This window comes from Lepisma saccharinum, chromosome 14 (assembly GCF_977018435.1).
Source record: "Lepisma saccharinum chromosome 14, izLepSacc3.1, whole genome shotgun sequence".
Taxonomy (NCBI): Eukaryota; Metazoa; Arthropoda; class Insecta; order Zygentoma; family Lepismatidae; genus Lepisma; species Lepisma saccharinum.
This window is the reverse complement of record NC_139242.1, coordinates 16830863-16848583: the sequence shown is the minus strand read 5'-3', so window position 1 is coordinate 16848583 and position 17721 is coordinate 16830863. Positions and strand designations below refer to the sequence as shown.

The 17721-nt window shown below is 39.7% G+C and overlaps 1 protein-coding gene across 1 annotated transcript in view; it reads left to right on the top strand.

Annotated features, from left to right (window-relative positions):
* The first annotated feature begins 504 nt into the window (after positions 1-504).
* LOC145998703 (putative transporter YutK) overlaps positions 505-17721 on the top strand; it is a 176988-nt gene continuing 159771 nt past the window's right edge. The window contains exons 1-2 of the mRNA XM_083135187.1: positions 505-641; positions 4017-4053. The gene's annotated coding sequence lies outside the window, so the exon portion shown is untranslated. The remainder of the gene's footprint in view (positions 642-4016; positions 4054-17721) is intronic.

The window sequence follows — 17721 nt, the reverse complement described above, 5'->3', positions numbered from 1 at the left end:
CAATCTTCGGATGGCTTAACCTAATCTCTATGTACCTTGATGTCGCTGGACATTCTCCTGTCTTGATGTATGCCGGATCTCATGAGAATAAATGAACGCATTCAGAAATCACCAAAGCGCCTGTAGCACTGACCGTTTTTAACAGTACTTTGGCATTCCTCGTTCTCATTCAGAAGATGTAGCGCTAACGTGCGTTCGCAAGGTTCATGATGATACAACAGAGCTTGCGAAAAGGCGAACCACCTGTGGGTTTCCACGCGAAACTCTTGCAAATCCCCTGAGGCGAAGTTCATAAAACACGTTCTCATCAATTACGACACACTTTCCCCTACTTTAGTGAAGTTATTAAAGTTGTAGAAAAAAACAGGTGGGACAAAATGTAGTGTTCCAAGGAACCTCGCCCAGTAAATAAATAAATTATTATTATTATTATTATTATTTGTTTCTCTCGCCTAGGCATCAGTTTCTGCACTTCCGTTCTTCGTACTCCCGGTGCAATGACGAAACAGGATTCCTACACCAACGCCAGTTTTGATAAGAGCACAGTAGAAGCGGTGTCGTGAGGTGAGACGGTGCTCGTCTTGTTATGTGACGTGTAACGTTATATTTTCTGTCTGTGCGCAACTGAAGCAACAAGTTAAACCTCATATGAGGCTGTATTTTAAATAATTTATTAAAAATATGTTCGTTAGTGAATTTTTGAAACTATTGCGTCCATAGATGCATATAAGCCTCAAGTGAGTTTTTTTTAACCTTTCATGGTTCGTCGCTAGATGGCTGGTGCTGCTTCTTTCTTGTGTTCTCCAAGGTCAAGCTGGTGAGTCTTTGTTTATGAGTAGGCATCATGTGCTGCAGTTGCTGAAGCTAGTTGTAGGTGATATAAGGACGATCAAAAGGTAAGAAAATTATTTTATGGGTGGAATTAATCCTAGATTAGCATTCAATTCTTATTTTCCCGCCATATTCAAGAAAAAGCACTTTTTATTGTAATAAATGTTGTAACCTCATATGAGGTTTCTATGCATCTGGGGTTGTTCTGAGCATAGGAAGGAATTTTCCGAAGTGTGTTTTGCACATGCTGTGAAATTTATTTTGGCGTGACAATAACATCTTTGAAAATGAAAAGAACTTGAGAGGAATGTGTGCTCAGTTGTAAAGTGAATTACTTTAGATTTCCCGTTATGTTATGGTAGCCTCAGGGTTGGATGTAGGGGAGGGGTGGTCATTGCCCCTCCCACAAATTGGAGAAAATACGAAGTAATCCAGTGAATTTTTTTGTATTTCGCTTCAAATCCTACCCCCCAAAAATGCATATTTCTCTAGGTTGCAACAGCACAACTTGAAAGGCGAAATAGGGATGTGGTATGAATATGATTGCATAGTAAAGAGCTTATCATTGTATATAATGTTTTTACACAACTTAGCACCTAAATAAAAAATAAATTTGTTGAGAACAGGTTACAAAACATAGTTACAATATTTTTAACTTGTTACTTTTTGCATTTTGCATGACAATCTATAAAATGATATAAATTTGTTTTCGCCGCGATGGCTCAGTCGGTATCGCGTCTGACTACAATGCTAAAGGTCCCGGGTTCGATCCCCGGCCGGTTCAAATCCGGGAACTTTTCTAACGTTGGAAGCGCCCCCGGCGCCCACCCAGCGTCGAATAACATGGGTACCTGGGGAAACCTGGGGGGTAAAGGCGGTCAGGGGCGTGTTGCTGATCACATCACCCCCACTCACGACCGGATCAAGAAAGTGTGGGGCGTTACCCCCACACACCCTATACGCCTTCATGGCGTGGTGCTAAGCACAGAGGAACACTTTACTTTTTTCATTTCCTTGTTTTTAGATAATTGCAGTATTAATTTGCTTTTTCTTTGTATATTTCAGTTTTCAAAATGCCTAAGAAGCTGATGACTTCGATGGAGATCCAAATGCTACTCGACTATCCTTCAGGATCTGAAGATGGGTTCGAAACTGATGACAGTGACCTTGACAAGACCTTTCATCCTGAATCTGAAGTATCAAGTAGTGATGAAAGCAACTCCAATGAATTATTACAAATGATCAACAATTCCCCGTCAAATGATGAGAGAGAAGCTAGCAATGGGCAAAATGTTACGGTGTCTAAAAAGAAGCCTCCAAAACGTGATACAGTGTGGTATAGTATGAAGGAAAATTCTCATGCAAGGAACCCTCCCCCATTTACCGCAGCAGTAACAACTAGTGTTCAGGGTGATACTCCAATTGATTACTTTACTGCTTTAGTTCCAGATGAATTGTTATGTGACATTGTGTATCAGAGCAATTTATATGCCACACAGAAAGGAAAAGAAAATTTCAATCTAACTTTGAGTGAACTGAAACAATTTATTGGCATAAATTTCGTTATGACTTATATCAAATACCCCAGAATTAGACAATACTGGTCTTCAGACTCAGGACTTCGTTTATCTATGGTAGCTGATCACATGTCAATCAACAGATTTGAAGAAATAAGAAGATTTCTGCATTTTTCGGATAATAATCAAGTATCCGGAGACAATACTGATCGTCTTACAAAAATCAGACCTGTAATTGACAAATTACACGAAACTTTCCACAAAGCTCGGACTCCAGAAGAATCTCATTCCGTAGATGAGATGATGATTCCATTCAAGGGACGGTCATCATTGAAGCAATATATAAAATCAAAACCTCGAAAGTGGGGATTCAAAGTGTGGGCAAGAGCAGGAGTGTCCGGATATGTATATTGCTTTGAAGTCTATCAAGGTTCCGTTGCAGGAAGAGAAAATTCTAGTGAATTTGGCGTTACAGGGGACGTCGTTCTCCGTCTGTGTCATGACATAACAGGGCGAAATCACAAGGTATATTTTGACAATCTCTTTACGTCGGTGCCATTAGTCTTGGAGTTAGAAAAGCAAGGCATATATGTGATTGGTACATGCAGGTCAAACAGACTTCAAGGAGCTGAAGCAAAGCTTTTGTCAGACAAGGAAATGAAAAAGATGAGCAGGGGATCAATGTGTGTAGCTACATCTAGGGAAAACATAACAGTAACCAAGTGGAATGACAGAAATATTGTTCGCGTTGTTTCTTCATTTGCTGGCATAGAGCCACAAGATTCTGCCAAACGTAGGAGCAAAGCAACAAATAGTAACATTGAAATACCAAGACCTTTTGCAATACAGCTATATAATAAGCATATGGGAGGAGTAGACCTCATGGACTTCCTTGTTGCATTATATCCTCACACATTGAAGAATAAAAGATGGTACATGCGCATTTTTCATCACATGCTAAATGTGGCTGTCGTCAATGCTTGGTTGTTATGGAAATTTAATCAACAAAGAAATATGGATCTCTTGGAATTCAAAAGCTTCATTGCATCATCACTGATTTATGCTGGGGATGCAGACAACATGCACAGAAAAAGAGGCAGGCCCAGTACACCACAGGAAACAACAAAGAAGAGAAACACTCAGCATGTTCCAGAAACACTAAGATACGATGGAGGACATCATTTTCCCAAAAAGACAGAAGGAAAGTTTGCACTTGCTTGCAAATATAATGTGTGCAAGAGAAAAACAAGATATCTTTGTGGTCGTTGTAATGTTCATTTGTGTCCTGAGTGCTTTGGGAATTATCATACAAAGTGATGAGTAGAACTCTGATGTTGAACCCATTTTGCATGGAAACCTCATATGAGGTGACAATAAATTTTAACTCTATTCTATATTCAATATGTGAGAAAAAATTTATCACTTTGAATAGTCATTTGTATACACACTGTATCACATATATTTTTCCATATTTACATTGAAGTTTTAACCCATTTTGCATGGAAACCTCATATGAGGTGGCAATAAATTTTCACTGTATTCTGTATTCAATATGTGAAAAAAATAAATTTATCACTTTGAATAGTCATTTCTATACACAATGTATCACATATATTTTTTCCATATATAAAATCAAGTTTCAACTTAATTCATGCATGAAAGGGTTAACACCACACCTTCTACCCTACGAGGAGCGTATAAACAAGTGAGTGTTGTTTGTTTATATTTAAGTACTAATTCGACCACTGTCGTATAAGCAATGAGTCATGGGTAGGAGTTTTTCCTTGTTTGAACTTACTGTTAGTTAGGTTGTACTGTACACTCTACAGAAAACTGACCATAACTGTTTCCAATCTCTTCTTATACTATATCTTGCATTGTTTGAAGGAATGCAATCTGTTGATGCTTAATGATGTTTTCATTTCGATTCATCATCATCACTAGAGCCCAGAAGTTTGGCAAAAATGACTATTTTTTCCTGCTGCATTTATTGATACAATTTTTTTTTCATATACATTTTTTATGTTGTTGCTAATGTTTTATAACCTTCTTCATTCTGCCTATTTTGTATCCTACTGCTTATTTTTAATTTTAGCGGCCCCTTTTGCCATTTTCAATGATATATTAGAATGATTTTTTTAAAATTGTATTTATTATATTTTATTATTAAATTATTTTTCTTTCAAAAACGTTGTTTATTAGCATATTATGGTGTTGCTAGAGACAATTGGAAAAAAGCGGCGAAACTCTTATAGCATCCATATGATAGTCTTCAAAGATTCGGTGCAGCACCTGATGAAAATGCCAGGGGGAAGGGGGGGGGGGTTAGCTAAGAGTGTAATGAGTGCAAATGTGGAATTGAAAGATTGAAAACAATTTGTGATATTCTTAAAAGTGGGGATTATTTTCTTGATGATATGAATCCGATTAGAATAGCCTGTTTGATGCATGCTACAATTATTACGTGTGTCGAAGTAGAGAGATAATTTTCTGTTATGAAAAAGCACCCCCCCCCCCCCCCCCCCGGGCTCTGTCCTTACTTTGTTGTTTCATTATTTATAGATATATATCTTTAGATAGGTCCTCCTCCGTAGTCGAGCGGGTTAAGGCGTTCACTCGTCTTTAGATCGTTCGCTGCGGGACGGCGTAGGTTCGAATCCGGCTCTGGTCGTAATTTATTCGGCCTACGTATAGGGTGGCAACCCACCATCGTGAGGAAATTGGGAAGCTCCGAGTGAGTGACCGTAACCTGGTCAAGAAGACCTACAACAACGGCTGGGGGTTCGTCGGGCTGATCACCCGTCACCCCACTACTGGTCTAAGATCTCCACGCGATACTAGGTGACGGAGGAACAGTGTGGGAGGGAGACCAGCAGTCGGTAGGTAAGCCAAGGCTCTTCAGAGAGCTGTAGCGCTGTGGGTTATTATTATCTTTAGATATAATTAGTCCCTTTACAATACTCCTGAATAAATCATACAGGGAAGTAGAAAAATTGTATGTACATTAAAATTATTGAACACGATATTCAATATAAAACTATGCATTATTTGTAGATACAGGGTATGACAAAAGTCGCCGACCATCCAAATATCTTAAATTTCCATTTGATTTGCTTCATTTCACTTCGCTCTTCTGCACCTTTGCCTAATCGCGAAGATGTGGATGGGTGGTGATATGATGAAACTGATGAAGGGACACTCACAAGCAAAGCTCCTGTCCATGCAGGGATTCGAACTCGGGACCCTTGACGTCGTAGCACGCAGTGATAACTACTCTGCCACGCAGGTCGACTAATTTATATTTCAGTTATTTTACGTCTTATTAAAAGACCATTACAAATATGACAAGTTCTGTATGGTTTTTTTTTTCTTTTGGTCTCTAACATAATACCGAAGAATTTTCAATTGTGCACGTTGGACTTAAATACTTGTTTACGTTTAGTGGACTCTATCCGGATCAATTTCTTTTCCTCAGTTCAATATTGCCACGTCATGGAATACTGGGTGTTGCTCCTGATTACGAAAGCATCAACACGTATTATCGATTTTTAATATATATAATAAGTTTAAGGCAGTTCTTATCAGCAAAATGGCCACTTGATGAACGACTGGCAACAATATAATTTGAAGTGGTTTTGAAGATAATTAATCTGCTTTACATCATCACACTTGTTGAATGAAAACGCACAATCGGAGTAACCTCAAGCATTGACCTTATGGAGTACCACGTGACTTGTCGAGTAGTTTGTCGTGACACTGATGTTTCAAGTGTACGATAGGTAGTTCACACGACTGCTGTTCATTGAAGCACGTGAGCATAATAGGTGCCAGGAGGTGTGTGTGAAGAGACTTCCACACCCCCAGATTTTCTCTCAATAATTTTAATAACAAGAGTCCAAAAATTATCCGTACTTTCGCCATAACTTTCTTCAGGTTGGCAGCACTGCCTTCAGCGCTCGCTTGCTAAAAGGTGGTAGGTATTCTTGTGGTTACGTTGAGGTTTGATTCGTTTTTCATTCTTTTGTTACAGAGTAGACATGGCCGCTTCACTGACAGTGTGAACCAAGGAGGAACACAGAGAGATCAGTGATCCTATTTCTCTGGTCTAAAGGTGTGTCGGGGGATGAAATTCATCGCAGGCTTTCAGTATAATAGGTTCGTCAGAATCATCTCCCGAGGTTGTTGAATCTTCCCGTCAGTGCTGGATAGGGGTGTGCTTGATACCGAAAAGTTGGGACCGGGATCGGGAAAGAAATTTCCCGTCCAGATCCCGACTTCTGGAAATGACTTCCCGACTTTTCGGGATCCCGAGGAGTCGGGAAATACCGAATGGTCATTTTATAAAGTCGCTAATTCTCGACGTTTAATGCATTGTAAGTTTCTGGAACTTATCGGAAATAGTTAGTTTTTGTTCCAGAAATGCAAAAACAATCGCTTAAAGTGAAACGACGTGTAGAATTCGAGATTTTCAGAGTTTCGGGAAATTTCGAAAATTTCCTGTCTCGAAAATTTCCCGACTTTGTCGGGAAATTGCGAATCTTTCCCGTCCCGAATGTCGGGATTTAAAAAAAATTCCCGTCCCTATCCCGTCCCGACCCAAAAAATTCTGTCCCGCACACCCCTAGTGGGGGATGTTGATGGGCGTCCTACTCCCGTTTCATGCTTCCCGCTTGTCCGACCATTTTTAAACCTCTCGATCCACTTCTACGCGGTAGAGCGCTGTTCCTGTATTGCACTGAAAGCCTGCAGTGAATTTCAGCCCCGGACACACCTTCATATCAGAGAAATCGGATCACAGATCTCTGTTCTTCCTTGGTGAACACTGTCAGTGAAGCGGTCATGTTTACTCTGTAACAAAAGAAAGAAACCACTTTTAACACTCGAGCGCTCAAAGTAGTGCGGCCAACCTTAAGAAAGTTATGGCGAAAGTGTAGATAATTTTTTACTTACCCTCGTAAATAGAAGAGGAGGAACCGACGACCATTGATCTCATTTATAAGCACTTATTGTCTTGCCCCTTAAACCAACAACATTTGGTTAAGCTGACGCATTCGTTGTTACAAGTTGATATTTATTTATTTGCTATCAACAGGGAATGTATACATTCTCATATTACTGACGCAGGGATATGTAATAACAAAGAACACAGGTTCAATAGAATGTCACATATTACACAATACAGTATAGACACAGTAATTTTCTTCTGGGAAAAAAAGGTTGCGGTACTCTTCCCGTATTCGGTTTGTTATTGTTATTGAGTTCATAAGAACTATTGTGTTGTGTTCATATATGGTCGTGTGTCCATGTAGTTACACAGGTTAGTCTTATTCTCACCTACAAAAAGGTGCAGATACGGCGTACCGCCAGAAAAAAACACTGGATACTGGATAAACATATAAACATGCATGTACGTACACATACTCATGTACAACACGCGCGCGCGCTAATAAATAGGAGAGAGATCTAAAGTGTGTCCCGTCAGATTGGCTTTTTGACAACAAAAGAGCGGACAATGAAAGACCGGACACGGAAAACACCGAGACAGCAAAATACCGGACAAGGAAAGACTGATCAATATCGACAAGGAAAAGTGGGCACTGAAACCAGAGACGGACTTAGGGAAAAGCCCCGCGCCAGATAAAAATAATTGTCTGTGTACGGTTTATTACGAGTTTAAAAGACACTCGGGCTTCCAACTAAACTGATTTCACCTGATTTCACGGATTTCGACAGACTTTAGAATATCCGAAATTACTTTAATCATATTCTAAATAATGCACTACATAAAAATCGTGTTCAAATATTTCCATCAAAAATAGTTAATATGCACTATTCATTTAATTATGTAGAGTGAAGTCATGAAGGGACGATATTATTTCACATGAAGTAATGTAAATTCAGTACAATCAAAATTGAATGGAAAGTACACAAAAGAGGATTATGATAGAGAATATTTTGTAATTAAATATATAATGAAGTAGGATCGGCAGTGAAGAAACAATAGTTTAGCAACTTGCATGTGAAAATTAGTTGTTTAGTTGTTTAATAATTGTAATAATGTTTATATAATGATTTTTTTGGACACCTGCGCTTCAGCCTAAGGAATAAAAATCTGATTTTATCAAACCTCTGAAAAAGTTTTGGCTATAAGCCCCGCATCGACCTAGGCAGTGACCTAAACACCGGACACGAAAAGACAAAAGTTAGAGCGATATAGGGAGGTAAAGGTACCGTACCATGAAGTTAGATAACATGGGTGTGGAGGTAGGGCCACACATATTCTCTATCTCGGCCATTTTTTATGTGATGTGATCAGCACCACGCTCTGGCCGCCATTTCTCACAGGGTTGACCTCAGGTCTCCGCTTTATGTAGGGCCGAGGCAAAATTCCGACCTTGGATTACACACTACGGGAATCGAAACCCCGCGTGGGAGTCGGATATAAAAAGACAGGGACACCAAAAGATCGGAAACGAAAAGATCGGAAACGAAAAGATCGGCACGCAAAATAAAAACGAATCTAAACTGACAGAATTGCACTCGATCGAAACCAACCCAACCCGGCCCGTATCACTCGACTCGTCGATATCAAACTGCACAGTACGCACGACCCACTATATTACATATGTATGTATGCAGTGTGCGAATGAAACTGAGGGAAAAGAACCTCTATGATTAATAACTAGGGCTCGGAAGTTGAAGACCTATAAATTGCCCCCAAAAAAACCTATAAAAAGATCTAAAAATATAAAAAAGGACCTAAAAACGGAAAAAAGGACGTATAAATGTGATCCAAATTAATTAATAACTTCAGTTTTAATTACATATTTAATGAATAAAGAAAAGACAAAATTCTGGTGGTATGGAACACACAGTGCGAAAATACTATATGAATGAAATGCATCTTCTTCCAGACATTATATATTTTTTTAGATTAACATAATTTGGAAAATCATATTTGAAGAATCATATTTGGCCTAACCACACTAGGGTTACAGAAATAGGATTACAGAAGAAGGTGAAGTTACAAAAAAAAAAAAAAAAAAAAAGCCGTTAAGACCTTTAAAAAAGCCTAAAAAAGGACCAATAAGACGAAAAAGGCAAAAAAGGACAAATAAAACCCACCTTTTTCTGGCCTACAATGACCCAAAATTATATATTATGTTGGGCCTCGTCTTCGGACACTAGGAAATAAAAAGGATTTTTCCTCAACTTCCGAGCGCTATTAATAACCATTGAAGAAATATACAGTATAACTAACCCTATAAAAATTAAAGATATTCAATCAAATATTATTGTTATAGAACTATTTAGATTAACAATATTCCTCTCAATAAAAATTGTAATATTTTAATTAAAAGTAATATTCCTAATCAAAATGAAATTAAGACAACTAATTCACAATATAGTTGAACTTACAATGGTAATAGAAAAACCATGGATTTAAGGACTGTAAATCACCACTAAGCTCACAACTTAGTATTCTACTTAAACTACTTGTATGTTACGCCCTCCCTTGCCCGGGAAAACAAATGCAACCACTACCTAGATAGAGGCGGCAAAATCTCCCTCGGACAAGCGAAATAGCGTTACGGTCCAGGTTAAGTTCGTGTGTAGGAACCGGTGACCGACAGTGCATAGTGATAAGCCATATCGAATAAAAACAAAGACATATGTACTTTCAAATTACCACCTCTTTACCTGTAGCCGGGAAGCGGCTAGCTGCATACCTGAAAATCACGGGTAGCGACATGCTACAAAAATGATATAGCCCAAAATTAACATGAAAATAAAAAGTATATTCTATTCATCACCAACAAAAAATGGAATTATTACAGGTCCCCACACTTGCACTCTCACATTCTCTCTCAGATTCAATCCTCATGGGGTCATCGACACAAGAAATTATACATGACATGTACAGGTTTTATCACGACAAGCCCTAATTATTGCATTCTCAATTAATTTTATCTTACTTTTTGTCTAATCAGGTCATTTGTGATTTTGCTCCAGTGCTACTTAAATCCTAGCCAGCCCTTACTTAAGTTCACCTTTTGTTTTTAAAAAAGAAACTAGTCGGCGCGGTGTCCATACATTACTTGACCAGTATAAACAAAGGAGTCTCAACGGCAATTACATTCACATGGGCGGACGTTTTCCTTTTACAAGACCTCACGTGGTTCAAACATAACAAATAACCTCCGTTGAGTGACGCAAACCTATACTCGCTAGCAGGCGGGACTTAAACACTTCGCCGCGACGAGCAATTCACATTACCAGGCAAATACTTTTACTAAATAATCACACATGCGGCCTGACATAGCTAGCATTGACACATAAAAAATGAACAAACATCCAGTAGATTAAACAATTAAGTGGGCGGCGCTTTCTCTAATAGTACGCACTTTAAACAAATACAAAGGAGCACAAACGACAATAAATTTAAGACCATTAAAAAAATATCACAAGGAATAAGAAAAATTGACCTGAGACGAATAAATTACAAATGACAAGCGCGACGGGAGTTTGGTATGAAGTTCGAGTTGAGTGGGCGTTTTCTAAATGTCGACGAATTTCAAGGGCGTTCTCTAAATCAATCGGGCCGTCACGTGTTAAGGTTCACACAGATGAATACTTTACCATCTCTCAGCTTCCTAGGGTGCATCCTGGCGTCTTTATGGGCGATTGAAAACACATAGTATCCACGCGAAAGGTTTCTTTGGTCGCGACGATGAAGATGCGAAAAGGATTCAAACACCTAGTTCCCCGGCTCCTCTTCCTCTCGGGATCGGTGGATCTCCGTGGTATGGCGCGGTTCGGACGTCGCATCTGAGCGGTCGTTGTAGGCGTCGTCGGCGTTGTCGGGGCGTCAACATCTCTCTCTACGTCTCTCTGTCGCGGCTGGTAGGCGTCGTCGGCGTCGTCGGGGCGTCAACGTGGCGGATGGTAGGCGTCGTCGGCGTCGTCAGGGCGTCAACGTGGCGGATGGTAGGCGTCGTCGGCGTATCAATAGGGCGGCGTTCGACGTTCTCTCTCTCTCCATGGCGGCGGATAGGCATCATCGGCGTAGTTTCTTCTGACGTCGGGCGAATCGACGTAACGCCCTCATCTCCTTTCTTCCCCTAGCCCGCCATAGTTTCCGGTGTTCCTTGTTTCTCAAAAATTATAAATGGCGTAAGGTAATCACGGAAACACGGTTTCGCTTCAACTTCCCCCAGCGGTTGAGGTAGGCGCACTCGTGTAGACTTACTGCCTATCACACACACTGGTGTTCGCACAACACAACAAAGTCCACTGTACACGAAAGGTAGCGCGAAGGTGCTCTCGTTCCAAGAATCGCGGCAAAACTGTATATGGAGAGTTAGCACGGAGCTGCTCTCACTACAAGGATCGCGGTAAGACTGTGTATCGAAAAACCATGTCCTTCGTTTTATTTGGATTTTGAAAAAGGACGCTAGGCGCACGTTGGAGCGACGCTTCAGGAGAGGTTATTCCACCACCAGTGTTGCCAACAGCATGAGAGAAAAACGGGCTAAATCGCACCCAAAATGGGGCTAAAATTCACATCCAAGGGGCTAGATTTACAAAGTTGCGGCTGCGTACTGAAAAATAAATCTGGTTCTTAATTCTCTGGTGTTTTGGTGCAAAATTTCTGAAACTCAAGCACACACGAACTAGTCTCTGGTCGAGCCTCACGGTAAGAGTCTAGTTTACGTCCTTTTCATAAGGAATACGTGTGATATATCGTTGGAAAGGTTACTGTATAAGGAATTCAACAAACTAAATCCCAAGGCGAGGAAAAATTTCCTGGAGGAGAAAATCGAGAAAAACCTATGTTGTCCGGATATGCGTGATTGAACGTACTGAGGACATTTTTTGATGAAGCACATATTTAGGGGTGAAATGAGTGCTAATGGAACCTAACCTAACAGGCCTAACCTAACCTCGTAGGCATACCTCGTTCCCGTGAATGGTTAGTGACAGAAAGTGTAAAAAGAAAAACTTACTTACCGTACGGGGGCCGGAGCGCCGGCTGTCTGCTAGCACGGTTTTGTAAACGGGCTAGAAGGAGTGCGCAAGAAGGACGTAAACGGGCAAGAAGGACGTAAACTAGACTCTAGCCAGCCTCACTGTTACGAACGATTCGTCGATTCCGCACCGCATTTCTGTGAACTTTCAAGGACCAGATGCAATGCAACTGAACAAAGATTCGCATTTCCTGGAATCGACGCTATCCGTAATTCGCCTCAGGCTACACAGCATACCAAAACCAGAAACAAGGGGATAAAGTGACAATGTGCACTTGCTTGCTACCTGCTCCCCAGGAGGGGTCGCAGGATGAGCTTGCAGGTGCAGAGGGGGGTCGGTTACTTGAATTCTTCTTTGTGTGTTGCAATGGTTCTTATTCAGCTGAAAATATGAGTTTACTTTACTGAAAATGACAAAAAACATTTCATTACTGAAAGGGCTAGATTTGTAGCAAGATTTCTCTCTGCAGGGCTGAAAAGCCCCTTGGGGCTTTTGCTGAATTTTGGGGCTGAGTACGCACTCAAAAGGGCCAGTTCTGGCCCCAAAAGGGCCAACTTGGCAACACTGTCCACCACGCTCTATTGTCTCCAAACTAGAACGGACCGTGTCCGAAGTTTACTCAGACGGATTAAGCTTCCGCCTGGCTGTCGCCCATAGCTCAATTGCAATCGCTGTCCACAAACTGATCAATTAGAACCGATTTGATCTGGCGTCCGTAATTGTCGCTTGATCGTGACGAAACTCCACACATCTGTCCTTCCACACATGCCGCTGCGCTGGTATAAGTTTCACATGAATCTGACCGTTGGAAACCGAGATATTTAAATGTTTGTCATTACGGTCGAATTTCCTAAGCTTTACACGCATAGCGTGACCCTTCAGGTGCTCACCCTTAACACAAGCGAATGTCTCGTTCCTCCCGTCGGCTTGGCAAAAATCAAATATGTAATCTTACAAATTAAAACACTTAACACTTTGAATCAACACGTCTTTTTACCGCTACATACATGAATAATAATGATAATAATAATGACGGTAAATCTGACTGTCACATACTTAAATTATTAAATTCAATAAAATACAGGGGAACGAAAACAATTAAAAAATTTAATGGAAGTAAATGGCAAAATAATAATAAATATTCACGAATATTACCAGATCAACAAGAAAACATACCAGAATAATACACACACACAGAGAAAATTTTATCCCGGCATAGGAAAATTATATTTTATTTTCTGCCAGGGATGTTTTAATCTCCTTCAAAAAATGGAACTGAAAGCATATATAGTATACATAAGTTAACTTTGTAACCAACACAATTGAAAAATCATTCTTGTCCATTAATGGTCCAGTCATCAAAGATTCCCCTGCCGAAAAGGATGCAGCCTTGTGGATTAAAGAATGACACCATTCTGAATCTGACCAACCTCACCGAGCCAAGAACACGTAAGAAACTTGTAGGTAAGAGGGTTAGATTTCATCACGTTTTCGGTGTTATTAGTGCAATAGCTCTTTTTGTGTAAGAGTTTGGTTTCCTTAGAATGTAAATATACTGTTTATAAATTTCGTGAATATGTTATATAAATTACCTTGGTTAGAAGCCAAGTTCTAAGGAACAGCCAGGCAATAGTTTGGTTTACTTGCTGGTAACATGAACACATTTGCATACCTCCCAAAATCACAAATGTGCCCCCCCCCCCCCAAAGCAAACAGCTTAATTCGCACAGTTGATGTATGCATGTGAGTGTGGGAGGAGGGCGGTAGACCAATCTGTAGGGCGTCTGACTACACGCGGGAAACCCGGATTCTATTACCGAGGTGGGGTCTTTTCCAGCAGTGTCCTCCTTGCAAGCAGCGGCTTTGGGATTCATCCAGCCTTTCGAAAATGAGTACTGGGGGTGCGGTAAAGGCCGCCGGAGCTTGGTGCTGAACACACCACCCCCTCAAATAACCTACGCGTAAGTGCGAAATCTACCTCCATATCCTCCCTGGTATTTTGCAATGTGCACATGCATACACAGACACACACACACACATATGCTGTATACCAGGGTACTGCATGTGAACCACTTTTGCTCGCTAGCTCGCGTACTCGTTCGAGTCTCCTACCCTCGAGTGTATACAATAAAATAGCACAATCATCGTAGACACACATATGTAACGTACCAGCCCTGCTAGCTCATAATCATAGATTTCATTTTCATATATCACCGTCAAAAATGTATTTAGGGGGAGTCCGGATCCACCCCCTCCCGAAATAACTACTAAGTACTAAAATTAAATAATGAAATAAAATAACTAAAATTAAACAATGAAAATACAGGGTGTGTCAAAAGTAATATCGCAAACTGACACAGGTGAAAGTGCACGATAATATAAGCAAAAATGTCTCAGTAAACATGGATCCGCAAACTAGCCGTTTTCGAGATAATTACGAATGTGTGGTTACAAGCCGCCACTGACTTCATTGTTTGTAAACGTCGTCCTAGTTGGTAAAATGCTAATAATACAGTAAGAACAGTCATTGGAGATCTCATTGCATGTACAATTCTCTGTACTGATTGTATCCATCCTGTTTGATTACAACGCCACCACTCGGAAATGTTCTGTTTTGTAAACAAGAAGCAAACCTCGGATCGCGCAAGGAGTAAAGCACTCGGTGTTTACAAAATGCAATCAATGACGGCTTCTAATCACACATTCGCACACATGATTAGCATTTTACCAACTAGGACGACGTTTACAAACAATTAAGACAGTGGCGGCTTGTACACATTCGCGATTATCTCGAAAACGGCTCGTTTGCAGACCCATGTTTACTGAGACATTTTTGCTTCTTTCATCGTGTACTTTCACCTGTGTCAGTTTGCGCTATTACTTATGAGACACCCTGTATACTTTTTGTTTAATAGAGGATTTTTTATTTCCGCCGAACTTATTTCAAGGCAAGGATGATATTGGGATCATACGACTGTGAATGACAGTAATTAACATATAATAATATGCGTAAAATATTACCAGGAACTTTACTTTTCGTCAACAGGATCTAACATAATTTTTTTGATATTCAATGAATATTCAATTCTTTATCTATTTGACATTAATTTTCTTGCCTAGGATGGTGTCTCCTTGTTTAAAAATTTTGCCGACCTTAACTATACATAGATAATGAATACGTGATGTTATATCACTATCCTTATACAGTCCTTTTACCTATTCATGTAAATTTTAATATTTTAATTAATACTTTTGATTTGATTTGATTTAGTTTATTTTACTTCGCGTTTTGTGCCTCTTGGCTAATTTTCGAAGATGGGGATGAGTGATGAAATTGATGAATGGACATTCACAAACAACCAAGCCCGAGCGGGATTCGAACCCAGGACTCTTGGCGCGATGTGCTAACCACTTTTTTTTTATTATTTACCATTTTTCTTTCATACAGTAATTTTACAGGTTTTGGATAACAATAGTTCTTTTAACATTCCATCAGCACTTTTAAAAAATGTGCAAATAATATTGTTATTTTATCTTGAGACACTTTATGATATTCCTGTTTAACATGTATTTAAAATTGATCATGAAAATCTATACCTTTATATATGCAGACAAACAATATATAATGTCCAACCAACCATTGTACACTTACGCAATTTAGTACATGGAAAATACGAAAACGTAGGTAACATTATGTTATGCACAGTAAACGCATTGGGATGGGTGCGACAAATTTTTCCTAATAACACACATAGATATTTCCATGTTTCACGTGTCCGTATGCATTCACTTACCCAGTGTGAAATCGAACCATTTTTTTTACACCTACCACATAGTGGGTCTTGTAACAGTTTTAATTTATGTAATTTCTCTTCCGTCACCACTATATCCTGTACCACACAGTACCACGCAGATTTTACCAAGGGCGATACATGTGGTGCGTGAACATTGTTCCATATTTTGTGCCAGGGATGGGTTGGTTGATTAATCATTATCTTGCAGCTAGGCAATGTTGCCAAACAACGTGACTGGTATAATTGAGATACTTTTGGTATTTCAAGAGGTTTCGCTGAAAGTAGTATATCACAAATTTCTAGCACTGATTCTTGTAAATATTTATACTGCGGTGGCACCGTTGATAGCGATCGGAGACTGCAATGGTATGGTGTCCAAAATCTGCTTAAGTATCACACCCGTTAAACTGTCTGGGAAGTTTACTAACGTTGACATATCTGCTTGTACTCGGAGAGCTTGGCTTTTTAAATCCACGTAAATCAAGCCAAGTCCCCCGCACCGTACAGGCAGACATACATTCTCGTGACTCATCCGCAACATTCGGTGTGCCCAGACAAACCAGTTTATCGCACTACTTATCTGTACAAAATCCAATTTCCTCATCGGAAGCACTCGTGCCACAAACCAGAGCTTTGAACTCGCATAAATATTTACAAAGGCTACCCTGGCAACCAAGCTGAGAGCACGAAGTTTGTTTTGTTTAAGCACACTTTTCAGGCCAGCAATACATATTGAATAATTTTGAGCAATCATTTCTTGTAAAGAGTGGGTAAAATTATTCGAAGTATTTTCAGTGCATTTACTTTTTGAATTTTATCGTTTTGATACGAGTGGTTTGTAGCATCTAAGTGCATCCAATGAGTTTTATTATAGTTAATCTTTAGTCCAGCCACCGAGCTGTACTTTTCTATCATATTTTCAAGTATTTCCATATCTGTCGGCAAATTCACAAACACCGTGACATCATCAGCATAACCTAATAATTTTATCGTTGTTGAGTGAATATTTAACCCCTGCAATTGCATTTCAAGTACCTTTAAAAATGGCATTAACGCTACACAAAAACTTATCATAGACATGGGATCACCTTGTCTGACACCCCTTTGTATAGGAAATGTCTTAGTTAAGAACCCATTGATTTTTACACACGATTTGGCATCAGTATATAAACTCTTAATCGTATTTACAAATTTTGGACTACAACCCATCCTTAAAATTACAGCATATAAAAATTCGTGCTGTACAGTATCAAAAGCATTTTGAAAATCCAATGCCACTATACCATGGTGACCTTGTATGGTCGTATGTCTATAACTAGTTATAACATCACGAATTGTCTGTAAAACAGTAAATATCGATCTATTATTACCATAACAGTATTGATGGACACCGATCATTCTTTCCATATAAGGCAAAAGACGACGAAGTAAACATCTTGCAAAAATTTTATAATCCGTGCACAACAAAGATATAGGTCTATAGTGTTTTTACTATCGTAGGGTTAGGAACTTTGGGAACCAGGACGATTACACCTGTATTGCTCGTCCTA